Genomic DNA, 14,862 nt, shown 5'->3' on the forward strand with positions numbered 1-14,862 from the left:
ATATAAAAATTACATCTCGGATGTAAAAAAAAAACGTAATTAGCATTTTAAAATAAGGAATCACACCTTTATTATAACAACACAAGTAAAATTAATATTTTTACTAGAAAATTAAGTCTTTTCTATATATTAAAAATAAATTTATACAAGTAAGATAACATCTTCAATAAGGGAATTACATCAACCAGAATAAGAATTTTTTTTTAAAAAATATTTTCAATAGATAAATTATATCCCATAAGTATAAAGTTAAATTAACTATAAGTTCCCAAAAATCAATGTCATAAATATCATATATTTTTTAAGCAATGCTAACAAAATTTTCATCAAAATTTAATAGTAAAGATATTTAAATTATATTTAATAACCATATAATAACACAAATTTTATGATATAATAGAAAAAAGATGGAAAAATTGATCTCAGTCCAAAATCCCCATTAAGAATAAGACCCAAGTTTTTCGGATTTGAAAGAAAAAAACTCATAAATTTAAGATTAAGAGGAATACTTATTTTATATAATTTTAAAGTTTTGGAGTCCCTTTTTTGAGTATTCTTACTAGAGACCACATATAAAATAAAAGAATAGAGAAAAGAAAAATATAAAAAATAATAAAACGACAAATAGAAAATTTGAGGGGGGTAACCGAAAAGAAAAATCATCGGGACAAAAGGAAATAAAAAGCACACAAAAAAAGAGAAAGTCAAACAAGGTTCAAGGTAAATTCCAACTTGAATTTTACACGCGAATTTTTTTTTCAAAATGATCTACCAGCCATGACACCCCTATTTAGTTTACGGCTGCAGTGGCAGGATGAAATATTTAATCTAGCTTAAGAAAATTTAAACATAGGTATATAAAAGAAAATTCATCTTAGCGGGTGCCCATGCCGCTCCTTCCAGGGTGGATCCGCCACTGCATGGATTCGTTATGGAAAAATTCTTCTTTTTGTTTTTTAAATTTCTTCAAGATAGACAAGCAAATATATTCACAAAAAAATGGAAAATAAAACCAAAATCTAAAATCTGTATAGAGATTTATTCTAATGATTAGATTGACCAACCCTAACTAACGTTTAGCTATGAAATGAAACTAAGAGAAAGGAACTGCACTTTTTCTCTGTCCCTTTTCGTGATAATATAATGAAATTCTGTATCATTAATTAAATGTTCAGTTTCGAACCTTTGGGTGGCGCAAATTTATATTACTTCAATCAATGGTCTTCGGATGCATATGGTTATCTAAAAAAAGGTAGACAAATATAACAAAAATAGAGTATCTATTTTCAATCCAATACAAGTTTTCCCTTGTTCTCTCTCTGTTTTCCCTTTTCATACTTTTTAGTTCTCACTTTGTTGCCTTCCCTTCCCCTGTTTCAAGCAAATGAAGCCTTATAATCAATCAATGAATTGATGGATGAAATAACATATTTCTTATATCAAGGGACCAAATTGCAATTCTCCCACTTCTTTTTATTTTCCGCTATTTAAAAGAAACATGAAATATCTCCCCTGCCAACCGACTCTATAAATATCCCATTTCCTTCGCGCCATTCCATTTCAAATATTCATTCTCACAGACTCGAGTTCAACTGAGAGACAATCGCAGGCGACGATCTCTTCGAAATTCCCTTTTCTAGAATTTTCTTCTCCGATACAGTTCTTAGTCATCACGAAAACGAAAAGCTAAGCTCACAGAGCCGATCGCTCCGATTTTTTCTATTTCTAGGGTTTTACATCCTTGCTTTGTGATCGATTAGGCCACAAAATCAACGTTGAAGGATTTCTACTTCGTCTATATAGGGGAAATCGGAGAATATTTGCGTTTTATTCGAAAATGAGTAAGCTTTTAGGATTATCAGTCATGAGAGGCCGTGATCACTTCAAATCGCTGGCCGGATCTGGTTTAGGAGCTGGGAAAGCCATGCCGATAACGACGCGCATGTCAGCTGACATGGTTTCTTCTGGAAGTTTTGCGAATTTGAAGCTTACAGCAGGTTATTAGTTGATGAATGTAGTAGTTTTCTAAATTTTCTGGAAAAATGTATATTTTTTCAAATAAATTGTTCATTTGTTTCTATCGTCAACAGAGAAATTGGTGAAGGAGCAAGCTTCTGCTAAAACTGATCTGCAATTGGCGGTAATTTCGTTGAAATGTTCAATTTTAGTACACCGATACACGGATTTTTGTGTGTGAGTGTGTGTGTATGTGTACGCTTGCATGAGTGCATCTTTCTATGCGTGTGGCATGCGCTGGTTCCCATGGATACAGCTGTCAGGTGTATGCTTATACAGAACAGACAAAGGCTTCTATACGTTAATAATATAATTGCAATTAGGACTTAGGTTTTGTGCTTGAATTTTGAGACCTAATGACTAGTAATTTCACTTGTTTTATAATTGTGCGTCATCATAATTGAATACAGAACTCTAAATTGAAGAAGTTGATTGAAGATATTCATATACTAGAAGAAAAGTTGCAAAATGCGTACAATGAAAATGCTAAGTTGAAAGTGAAGCAGAAAGAAGACGAGAAGCTATGGAAAGGACTGGAATCTAAATTTTCTTCAACAAAGACCTTGTGTGATCAGCTAACTGAAACCTTACAGCACCTAGCTGGTGTGGTTCAGAATGGTATGTTACCGTAACTTTCCTTTAAAAGAATATCCGGATGCAAAGCAGATAGAACAATCCTTTCTGGCTTTTTAATTTTTTTTAAATATTTTGGATTGTGCACTTGACTCTACAGCTGAGAAAGACAAGGCATCTTTTGAAGATAGACGATCTGCAACTTCTGTTGTTATTGATAACTTGCAAGACAACATGAAAGCCCTCTCTTTGAGGTTGGAATCCTCCGAAGAAACTGTTAGAAATTGTAAGTTAATAATGCCTTGTTGTGCAATATATTTTTATCACCAATTGAGAGCTTCTAAGCAGTTAGAAACCATATATGCTGCTGAATATCTAGAGGTTTATGCTTCTTAGATACTAATGTTTAAAGTTGCCTAACATGTTTTTGGGTTGTCAATAAAGGTAAAAAGGAGCTGAATGAAATCAGAATCGAGAAGGAGAAAATGGAGAACTATTTCAGGGTTGAACAGAGCAAAAGTATCAGTGTAATTGAGGAGAAAGGTAAATAGCTATGATCTAAGAGCTTTTGTGCTTGCACCTCAACTTTCGAGAAATAGCAGATGTTGCATAAAAAATGGCTCTACTCTCTGCGTCAACCAGCTAATCTCCTCTTCTTTTTTTATTATTTATGTTAATTCTGTTGTCTATTAAATGCCTGTCCCTTTGATTGATTCAATATGGACTTAAGCAGTCAACGCTCTATTTCACTTTACATGGTTAGTTTGTTGGTGAACGATCTATGTGTGGCTGCTCTTAACTACATAAGAAGCTCGTAGACTGGTCTGTGCCAAAGCCCATAGTTTCTCCTCTATGAACCTAGGGGGAAATTTCAAGTCTTGTTTGAGATTTAACATCTCTCTTTTCACGTTACGCTGTAACTGGAACTGTTCATGGTGTTTGGGAAACAGTTGCATTTGGCAATTCTCTTGAAGTCGTCTGTCTTTTCAAGTTCTTCTCTATCCATTGGATTCATATTGTGTGCTTTAAGATTCTTTTAACAATAAAACTTTTCGGAGACCGTCTCCAAAAGAGGTACTAGTTCTCTTTAGGGACATTTGTCTTGTTAGTCAGAAAGAGAAATTTTTCATGTTATGCTTCATTCTGCGCAGAGATGTCCTACTACTGACACAGATCTAAACATCTCTACTTTTTGTGATAAGTTTACCTCTTGGTAACTTTCTCAGTTCTAAATACTTTTCTCCCTTTATTTACTTGTTTCTTTCTCTTATTGTTTTATAAGATGCCATGATCAAGGAATTTGAAGCTACTGTAGCAGCTAATGGACTTGCGGTGGAGAATTTGAAGTCCAAGTTGGAAGAGTTACATCTTGAATCAAGATTAAAAGAAGATGAACTGGAGGACTTGAGGAATGTCAAAAAGAATTTGGAGAAAGAAAGGAGTGATCTGTTATCTAGAAATAGCAACTTTGCCAAACAATTAGATACATCACTTCAGGAGATAAAGAACCTTAATAAGTTTGTGAATGAAATGGTGGTGAAGTTTACTAATTTGGATAGTCAAAGTCTTGCCTTTGCGGAGAAGATATTTCAGCTTAATGCCTTATTTGATGCTGGTTTTGAAATGATGAGAGAGAAGGGGGAACTTGCTGCTCGGCATGCTCAACGAAAGTTTGACAAGCTCCAGGATCAATATACAAGCGTTGCATCAGAGAAAAATGCTCTAGAGTTAGCTAATAAGGACTTGAAGGATAAAGTCTTTGCACTTCAGAAAGAGCAAGAACATGCAATGGTGCAGCATGCTGAAGAATCCCGTTTAGCAGAAGATCAGATTAGAAAATTAGAGTCTGAAGCGGAACTGCTTCTGTCCAAGAAGATGGAGATGGAAGTGCTGATTAGCAAACTGCAGGAGAATGTTGTCGCTTTGTCAGAAAATTCAAAACTATCGGAGAATGAAATGGTTAATTCTTCTCAGAGAACATTCATTAGTAACAGTGTCTGATTAAACGTAACAAGGCCAATTTTCATATCTTGCAGCAAAATTTATTGGTGAAACTCTCTTATATGGAAACAGAGAACAAAGACCATATTGGAAAGCTTCAAATAGACATGCAGAAAAAGGAAGATGAAACCCGTCTTTTACGCGAGGAAATTGACAAGTACACAGAAACAGTGGAATCACAGGAGAAGCATGTTGCAGAGACTAACAATAAATTGGAGGAGAAAGATAAGATTCTTCAGGAACTTCAGGACAGGCAGAAACAGTTGGAAGCTGAGAGAGAAAAGGTTTTTTCTGTGGATACTTTTAGTTTTACAGATCCTATTAAATCCAATACAATGTGTTTAAATGCCTTGTGTTTTGTACCTTATTGCAGATTCAGGCATCTTTGCTTGCTGCTGAAAGCAACCTTGCAGAAGCTAAAAAGCAGCATGATCAGATGTTAGAAAGCAAATAACTAGAACTTTCTAGGCATTTAAAGGAATTATCTCAGAAAAATGACCAGGTTAATCTTAAAATATTCTATCTGATGTTTCTGTGTATGTTTGCTCCTATCCGACAAGTTAAACTCGTTGGATCTTTCTCAGGCCATCAGTGACATCCGGAGGAAGTATGACTTGGAGAAGTTGGAAAGTATCAATGTAGAGAAGGAGAGGGTAGCTACTAATTCTTATGTTGAAGCATATTTTGACTGGAAATATATTGTCGCCTTTCACTTCATTTATTAATCTCAGGCTGAAAAAATTGTTGGAGAGATGGAAAGAAATTGTGAGTTAAAGCTGTTGGAATGCAGAGAAGAATCTAATCAGAACTTGAAGCGTGTACAGGAAGAACATGCTGCTTTGGTATGTATGGTAAAGGATGTAGAATTATCATTTACTTCTTAGGGTCATGAAAACTTCTATATTTTCTGATAAATTCCAAAATTAACAGTCTAATTACTCTACTGTATCCCTTCTTTCAAAGTTATTCTTTTGCACACAGTTCAGTTTTATCTTTGTGTATTCTAGTTTGACTCCTATCAGATATTAGTGTTTCAGTTGCATTGAGGTTCAATACTCTTTCATGATTCTCACACTTATTTGTTAAGGTTGTAGGCTCTCGAGCATGATGAGCCTTATCTAAATAATTTGTGTTCATTTATTAGAATTATTGTGTTATCATGCTTCTCTATGAAAATGAATTTAGGATAAATCCTCTTAGGAACAACATTTCAAGGCTTAAAATGATGTTTGAGGTTCAAACGTGATTTTTTGAGTAGTTTGTCAATTGGAATCAGCATTGCGAGTGGGCAACTCAAATGTCATTTTTCACGCTTATGTAGAAGCTACCTTCAAGGCAGCATTTTCCCAAACTTCAACTATATTTAATTTCCTAAATAACCTTCTTTCTGTTGCGGAAGCCAAATGTATATAGTGTGAGTAAGTCACAACTACTATACCAAAAATTATGACAGCCACCAAATAATAAATAAGACAATAAAGCAACAATAAAGGTAACACCAGAATTTACGAGGTTCGGCTAATTTTGCCTACTCCTCGGACACAACCAATATTTTATTTCACTCCAAAAATACAAGTGAAATAATACTAAAGAGAGAAGATACAAATGCCTTAAACAGATGAGAAGGCAAATGAGAGGTGTGTTTAAATCCTAAACATTAGGCTTTCTTTTATAGGGGGAAAATCCCCCCAAAATTCAAGAGCCCACCGATGTGGGACAAATTTGCCAAACTTCAACAAACCTCCACCTTGGCAAAATTCCACATCTTCAATTTTCTCTCAATAACAAATTTTGATTGTGTCTTCATATTTAATCTTCAGTTTTCAACAATGTTGATCAAATCCAAACAATGTTGAAACTTGACCGCAGTCACCACCTTTGTCAGCATATCAGCAGGATTCTCCGTAGTATGAATTTTCTTCACTGTGACTCCACCTTCTTCTATGATTTCTCGTACGAAATGATACCGAACATCAATGTGCTTCGTCCTTGCATGATACACTTGGTTCTTCGCTAATTGAATAGCACTTTGATTATCACAAAAAATTGTGATACCTTTTTGTTCAACACCAAGCTCCTTTAGCAATCCTTGAAGCCAAATTGCCTCTTTCACAGCCTCTGTAATAGCCATGTACTCTGCCTCTGTTGTAGACAAAGCAACTGTTGACTGCAAAGTAGACTTCCAACTAACTGGTGCCTTTGCAAAAGTAAACACATAACCAGTGGTTGATCTTCGTTTGTCCAGATCACCCGCAAAATCTGAGTCACAATATCCAACTACAGACTGATTGTCTTCCTGCTCAAAAACTAACCCGACATCTACAGTATTATGAATATACCGTAGAATCCACTTCACAGCTTGCCAATGCTCCTTCCCTGGATTGTGCATATATCTGCTAATAACTCCAACAACTTGTGAAATGTCAGGCCTTGTGCAAACCATTGCATACATCAAGCTACCAACAACATTTGCGTATGGTACCTTTGACATATACTTTCGTTCAGCTTCATCCATTGGCGACATAGTAGTACTTAGCTTAAAATGGGAAGCAAGTGGAGTACTAACTGGCTTAGTCTTGTCATCTATGCCAAAACGTTGAAGTACTCTCTTCAAATATTCCTTTTGAGATAAACAGAGTTTCTTTGAACGTCTATCTCTAATTATCTCCATGCCAAGAATTTTCTTTGCCTCACCCAAATCCTTCATCTCAAACTCCTTCTTCAGTTGAATCTTCAACTTATCAATTTCTTCCAAATTCTTGGAAGCTATCAACATATCATCAACATATAGGAGAAGATATACAAAGGAACCATCTTTAAGCTTGTGCAAATACACACAATGATCGTATTTGCTTCTCTTGTACCCTTGCCGCAATATAAACTCGTCAAATCGCTTGTACCATTGTCTAGAAGATTGTTTCAATCCGTACAACGATTTTTCAAGTTTGCATACCATATTTTCTTTTCCAGCAACTTTGAATCCTTCTGGCTGAGTCATGTAGATTTCCTCCTCCAAGTTTCCATGTAAAAACGCAGTTTTTACATCCATCTGAACTAGTTCCAAATCCAATTGTGCTACCAAAGCCAACATAATTCTAATGGAGGAATGTTTTACAACTGGAGAAAACACTTCATTGTAATCAATTCTCTCCTTTTGAGCATATCCTTTGGCCACCAATCTTGCTTTGTAGCGAACATCTACTTGGTTAGGAAATCCTTCTTTCTTTGCAAATACCCATTTGCACCCAATTGCTTTCTTTCCCTTCGGGAGATTGGCCAATCTCCATGTATGATTCTGATGAAGGGACTGTATTTCATCATTCATGGCAATCCTCCACTTATCTTCTTCTGAACTTTGGACAACATCTTTATAAGTGGTAGGAACATCATAAGCTACAATTGAGGTTGCACAAGCAACCGTCTCTATGAGACGAACAAGTTTCGTTATTGTTCTTTTTGGCCTGCTGGTTGCTATTGATTCAAGTTGTTGTTGAGGTTCCTGAGTTGGAATCTCCTCTACTGGCTCTTCTTCCAGAGGGTAATCTTCATTTGTTTCCTCCTCTGCTTCTTGTGTAGGAAAAATAAATTTTCCCTCAAACTCCACCTGCTTAGAAGCACCTTTATTTTGTTTGGTGTCTTCTGTTACCTTATTTACCATAGCAGATTCATCAAAGGTAACATCCCTGCTGAATATTACTTTCTTTGTCATAGAACACCATAAGCGATATCCTTTGACTCCAGAAGTAATTCCCATAAAAATAACCTTCTTTGCCCTTGGATCCAATTTTGACTCCGTCACATGATAATATGCAGTTGAGCCAAACACGTGCAAAGAGTCATAATCTAAAGCAGACTTTCCATACCATTTTTCAAATGGTGTCTTGCCATCAATAGCAGCAGATGGTAAGCGATTAATGAGGTGGCATGCATATGTAACTGCCTCAGCCCAAAATTCTTTGCCCAAGCCAGCATTGGACAACATACACCGTACCTTCTCCAGCAAGGTCCGGTTCATACGTTCAGCCACTCCATTCTGTTGTGGTGTATGTCTGACAGTGAAGTGTCGGACGATGCCATCATTTTGACAGACCTTATTGAAATGATCATTTTTGTATTCACCTCCATTGTCTGTGCGAATACACTTGATCCTCTTGCCTGTTTGATTCTCCACCATCGTCTTCCATTTGAGAAAAATTCCCAACACTTCATCTTTGCTCTTCATTGTATACACCCATACTCTTCGGGAAAAATCATCAACAAAGGTTACAAAATAGTGCTTCCCACCTAATGAAGGTGTTTTGGAAGGACCCCAAACATCAGAGTGTACATAATCCAAAATGCCTTTAGTATTATGGATCGTTGTACCAAATTTAACCCTTGTCTGTTTCCCTTTAACACAATGCTCACAAAACTCCAAGTTGCAAGCCTTTACTCCTTTTAACAATCCTTGATCTGATAGAGTTTTCAAGGATTTTCCTCCAGCATGTCCCAAGCGCATGTGCCATAGCTTGGTTGCTTCTGCCTCTTTGTCGTCACTGGATGTCACTGTCGCTGTCCCAATAACTGTACTGCCACAATAGCGGTACATATTATTATTCTTCCGATTAGCCTTCATTACCACTAGTGCACCGGAGCATACTCTCATCACTCCATTTTCTGCAATGATTTTAAACCCTTTTGATTCCAGGGCTCCCACAGAGATGAGATTCTTCTTCAAATCCGGTACATATCGAATATCTGTTAATGTTCTGATCATTCCATCATGGTTCCTTAATCGTATTGAACCAATGCCATATGAGGTAAGAGGGCTGTTATCCGCTGTGTGGATGACTCCATATTCTCCTTCTTGAAATTCCACAAACCAGTCCCTGTTGGGACACATATGATGGCTACAAGCCGAGTCCATCAACCATATGTCTGATGATGTTGATGACTCTGTTGTAACTAATGAGAAGTTTGAATCATCACAATCAGCTACATTTGAATCCATAATGGCCTTTCCATTGTTATGTTTGGCCTTATTCTTCAACTTCGGACAGTCTTTCTTCCAGTGCCCTTTTTCTCGACAAAAGGCACATTCATCTTTGCTGGGTCTGGATCTTGACTTGGATCTTCCCTTCTTTGTCCTCGTTTGATTTTGAGAACGACCCCTCACAAACAGTGCTTCTCCTTCTCCGCCCTTCTGTTTTTCTCGCTTTCTTTGTTCATAGCTGTACAAAGCCGAACAAACTTCTCTGAGAGAAATTTCGTCATTTCCATGGAGTAGAGTAGTTTCAAGGTGCTCGTACTCATCAGGAAGTGACGCCAACAACATTAAGGCCAAGTCACCATCATCATAAGTTGTATCCATATTTTGCAAATCTGTGACCAACTTATTGAAACTGGTGATATGTTCATTCATCGTGGTACCAGGAACATAAGTGAAGTGAAACAGTCTCTTCTTCATGTACAATTTATTTTGACTGTTTTTCTTCAAAAATTTATCCTCCAGTGCTTTCCATAATTTACTTGCAGAAGTTTCCTTTGTGTATGGATATTTCTGCTCTCTAGCAAGGTAGGATCGAATGGTACCGCAAGCAACACGGTTGATAATTCTCCAATCTTCTTCTCCAATAACATCTGGTTTCTTTTCTTCAATGGCCAGATCTAGCCCTTGTTGAAAAAGTACATCTAGAACCTCGCCTTGCCACATCCCAAAATGCCCGGACCCGTCAAAAATTTCTACCGCAAATTTCGCATTTGACACAATTCTTGTCATAAGCGAAGATGCCAATGATGACATATTGTTGACACTTGATGTAGATTCTTCTTGTTTATTGTCTCCCATATTTGACAAAAATATTATTTAATAGCTGACGACACAAATCAAGATTATTCCTTTCTGATGTAGAAGATCAGACTAAGCTGCAACCACAGAGCATACTCAGACAGAACCTTGACTCAGTTACCAAGATAAATCTTTTCTGATGTAGAAGATCAGACTATGCTGCAACCACAGAGCATACTTAGACAGTACCTTGGCTCTGATACCAATTGTTGCGGAAGCCAAATGTATATAGTGTGAATAAGTCACAACTACTATACCAAAAATTATGACAGCCACCAAATAATAAATAAGACAATAAAGCAACAATAAAGGGAACACCAGAATTTACGAGGTTCGGCTAATTTTGCCTACTCCTCGGACACAACCAATATTTTATTTCACTCCAAAAATACAAGTGAAATAATACTAAAGAGAGAAGATACAAATGCCTTAAACAGATGAGAAGGCAAATGAGAGGTGTGTTTAAATCCTAAACATTAGACTTTCTTTTATAGGGGGAAAATCCCCCCAAAATTCAAGAGCCCACCGATGTGGGACAAATTTGCCAAACTTCCAACACTTTCATGCTAGACTGTAAATATCTGTAAGAGCATGTTGGCTATTATTAACTTATAATCAGTTATAGTAGTTTGATTGTCCGACACATTAAAAGATTATTGTACTTATCCCGTTTGTCAGATCTAATGGATTCTATTTTGCCCACCATGTATCCGGACAGGCAGTTAGGCTGAGTATGCTGTCAAAGAAACATAAAACCTTCTGCTTGCTTTACTATGTGATTCAGATAAGACACCCAGCACTTCTTGGACTTCAAAGACAGAAGTGTATGAATATGTTGAAAACAGACTTAATTTAGCCTACAGCTGAAGCATTTTGCCGCAGGTATGTCATATTCAGCAAGAGCACAGCAAGAAGGAAATGAGTCTTGTTTCCAGTCACAATGAAGAGCTAAAACGTGTCCGACTTCAGTATGAAAATGAACTGAGAGAAGTAAACTTTCTTCAGCTTTGTTTTTGTGTTTTAGCTCATTATTCTGCATGTATATTGCCTTAGTCGCTGATGTGTGATATTTCTCTCAGAAAACAAGTTCAATGAGGAATGAGCATGAAGCTCAGTTAAGAGCGCTGAGAGTTGAGCTTGAGGATGAATGCAGAAGACTGCAGGAGGAGTTGGATATGCTGAAGTCTAAAGTATGTTTTAAATGAGTTTTTACTCACAGTGATTTTTTGTCTTATTGTATTCGTGTATCTCAGGAGGAGAAACAGAGGGCTCTGTTGCAGTTGCAATGGAAAGTAATGGGAAATAATCCGGAAGAGGAAGAAGTGACTTCAAAGAAGGTTTGACTCTTTATTCTTTAGATAGATGCATAGAAGAAAAAAAGATTGTTTAGAAGAGGAAAAAAAGATTCCTATTCTCTGCTGTTAGAAGGTTCTGTTTGATTGTTTTAAGATTGAACATTGGCCATCTTTCACCCAGTTGCTGTCAGCAATCATTTCATGGTCTAGTGGATCCTTTCTGATTTAGTAGAACTTTCTGAGGATTTAAATTTGATTATCAATGCATATCGTACTGTAACTAATGAACTATCAAATTGTCAGTAATCATTTATCAACCACCACATAGCTGTAGGAAGTTATTGCAGTTGAAATACTAGCATATAAATCTGCTGATTGATCAGTTTTTAAGTTATATACAAATAGATTACGTTCTCTTCCTTAAACTACAACTATGGAAGTATATTTGTGTTATAATGGTTCAACTTGTATCTTCTAATGTGTATCATGCTGTCCACTGAAGTTTTAACTACAAGTTTTATTCATCTACCTGAGATATCATGGATATGACTGGCTCCTACATGAGAACAAATAATAAAGGCTCCAAAACTTGACCTATGATAGAGATTTTCCCAACTTGCTATATATTTGTGATCTGAAACTGAAAGAGAGGTGGAAGGATTAATTTGATTGCTTATTTGAGGGGATTTTGAACACGTTAAATACAGCCAACTTGGTAAATAAATCTTTCTTCAACTATTAGTGCTGAACATTTTGTGAAATCTGCAGAAGCACTCTGGGTCATTGACCAAAAGAAACCAATCTGATAGTTGCAAAAGGGGCCAGCTTGCACCGGTGAGAGCTGAAGCTAAGGATGTGGTAAACATGCAAAGCAAAAACTTATTTTTGGTTACATTTCAATACTTCAGTCTAGCTTGCTCATCTTAGCTTATATCTCAATGGTTTGGTAGGATGCACATTATCTGGAAGGAAGTCAAACACCTGTATCAAATTTGTTAAGGAAAGTGGAGAAGGTGAATACAGGAAGTGTTATTAGTATGCCCAAACATAGTAGGAAGGTAAGCGGCTAACCGCAATTATCTCTAATCCAAACAGTTCGGCTTAATTAGCTTTCTGCAAAATTAGTTTCGAGAATAAGTAGCACTTAGTGCTGTAGAATGAGCTAGCTGATGTCTTATCACAGTGCATGCAACCCAGATTTATTACGGATTATTTTTGCATTAGATAATTGAATTTCAGCATCTTGCTTTCGCTCTGATTTCATCCCCTTTGGTGAACATACCTTCTTAAGATCTGCATGGTTATTTCTGCATTTAGCCTTTTCAGTTGATCATCAGAGACACCTAAATTGGTCTTTGTGTCCTATCTGACTTATTCTTCTTGATCGCTTCGTAAATTCCAGGTGACCCATCATGAATATGAAGTTGAAACCACAAATGGCAGAACAATCACAAAACGAAGAAAAACTAAAAGCACAGTCATGTTTGATGTACGTAAAATTGAATCCTTAGCAGCATTGCTGGCCATTGTTACCAGATTCAATCTGTCAGTTTCTAGACTTCTGGCTCACCAATGTATATAATTAGCCTAACCTTTATATTTCTGAATTATGATAGGATCCATCAAAGAACAAGAAGAAAAGGACACCAAAAGTGAAGACTCCCAGAGAGGTTATCAGGGTATGACTCATTCATTGACGTGCTTTGTGTTCACCTGCCATTGTTACCAGATTCCAATATATCAGAGTTACTACCCTTTTGTCATGTCAATATGCTGAGATGACTAGCCTTTATATTTAAAGAATCCATAAAAGCACAATCATAAAGCGACACCAAAAGTCAAGACTCGCAGAGAGGTTATCAGGATATGAATCATTATTTGACTTGTTTGTCTTCACTTTCCATTATGGTCCTTTGTGGCTTGCTCTAAGAAACGGGCACGTCTTCTTAGTGCTGCTTCAAGAGCTTAACTAGATAAAAGAGTAATGAGAGACAAACAAATCTCCATTTATAATATGCTCAGCTTGTTCTATTATTCGTATATGTTTTGCAGAGCATTAAAGGAGGAGGTCATCCAAAACCTGCAAACATAGGTGATTTATTCTCGGAAGGATCTCTGAATCCATATGCTGATGATCCCTATGCGTTTGGCTAGAGGTACTACTATTTATTCTGATTGCAGAAACCTCAAGAAAAAGACTTTATTGTTTTTCTTGTCATGCTGTGCTGTTACACTTTCAGTCTGTTCCCAATGCATTAAATATTTTGTCTATGTAAAGATACAGCTACCGAGCGAGCACAGAGTTTTGGGCAAACATTTTCTTGCAATGGTTATATCTTATACATCTGTATTTCCTTTGGCATTTAGCCACATGCCTCACATCCTTATTTTAGTTTCTCACTGGAGTAGCTTATCTGGCAGAAGTCTTAATTATTAATTTTATCTTGTCTCAGGTGAAGAAGTCCTACTCCAGTGCAGAGCTTCCTAGAGAATCTGAAGCGTACTTTGACCTGGAAATGTGTAGGTGCTGATTCTTTGATTGCAGACATAGCAGGCTGCTTTCCATATTGATTCTTTGATTGCAGATGTATAGCAGGCTGCTTTCTATATTGCAAGGAACTAGAATTTTACTTCCCGCAAAAATAAAAGACTGTATATAACTGCAATTAATGTGTGAAAAAATTGTGGGGGAAGTAACGTGATTAGAGCTCGGTTGCAGAGGACGTGCGCCAGTGTAAAGTCACCAGTTGCGATAGAACTACACACATAGTTTTGTTATGTGCTTCCAAAATGCATAAGCTTAGCTTTTGTTGTACTTAAGCTTTGATTGTTGGGTTTTGAGGCCGGGTAGAGATTCCATTAGATTGGTAATGACTGTAAGCACAAAGCCACAACTGCCACCCACCTTCTGCCCAACATATGTACACACAAATACAAATTCCGGGTCTCCTAACACTAGTTTAAAATGAAACATCAGAATCAGATGACTTTCCCTCCCCTATAGCAAGTCATAAGAAAAAAAACTTCCCATATTGCATTATAGGAATTAGGAAAAGAGAAACCTCAACTTCCTCGTCATTTAGAGGTGTAATTTGACAAAGTATATGGCGCATCCCCATGCGCAGTCACAAATGCCTCTGTTGAAGTTGC

The 14,862-nt window shown here is 36.7% G+C and overlaps 1 pseudogene; it reads left to right on the plus strand.

The window, feature by feature from the left end:
* The first annotated feature begins 1,284 nt into the window (after nucleotides 1–1,284).
* Nucleotides 1,285–14,527, plus strand: LOC107816991 (synaptonemal complex protein 1-like; annotated as a pseudogene).
* Nucleotides 14,528–14,862: the final 335 nt, after the last annotated feature.

This window comes from Nicotiana tabacum, chromosome 16 (genome assembly GCF_000715075.1).
Source record: "Nicotiana tabacum cultivar K326 chromosome 16, ASM71507v2, whole genome shotgun sequence".
Lineage (NCBI taxonomy): Eukaryota > Viridiplantae > Streptophyta > Magnoliopsida > Solanales > Solanaceae > Nicotiana > Nicotiana tabacum.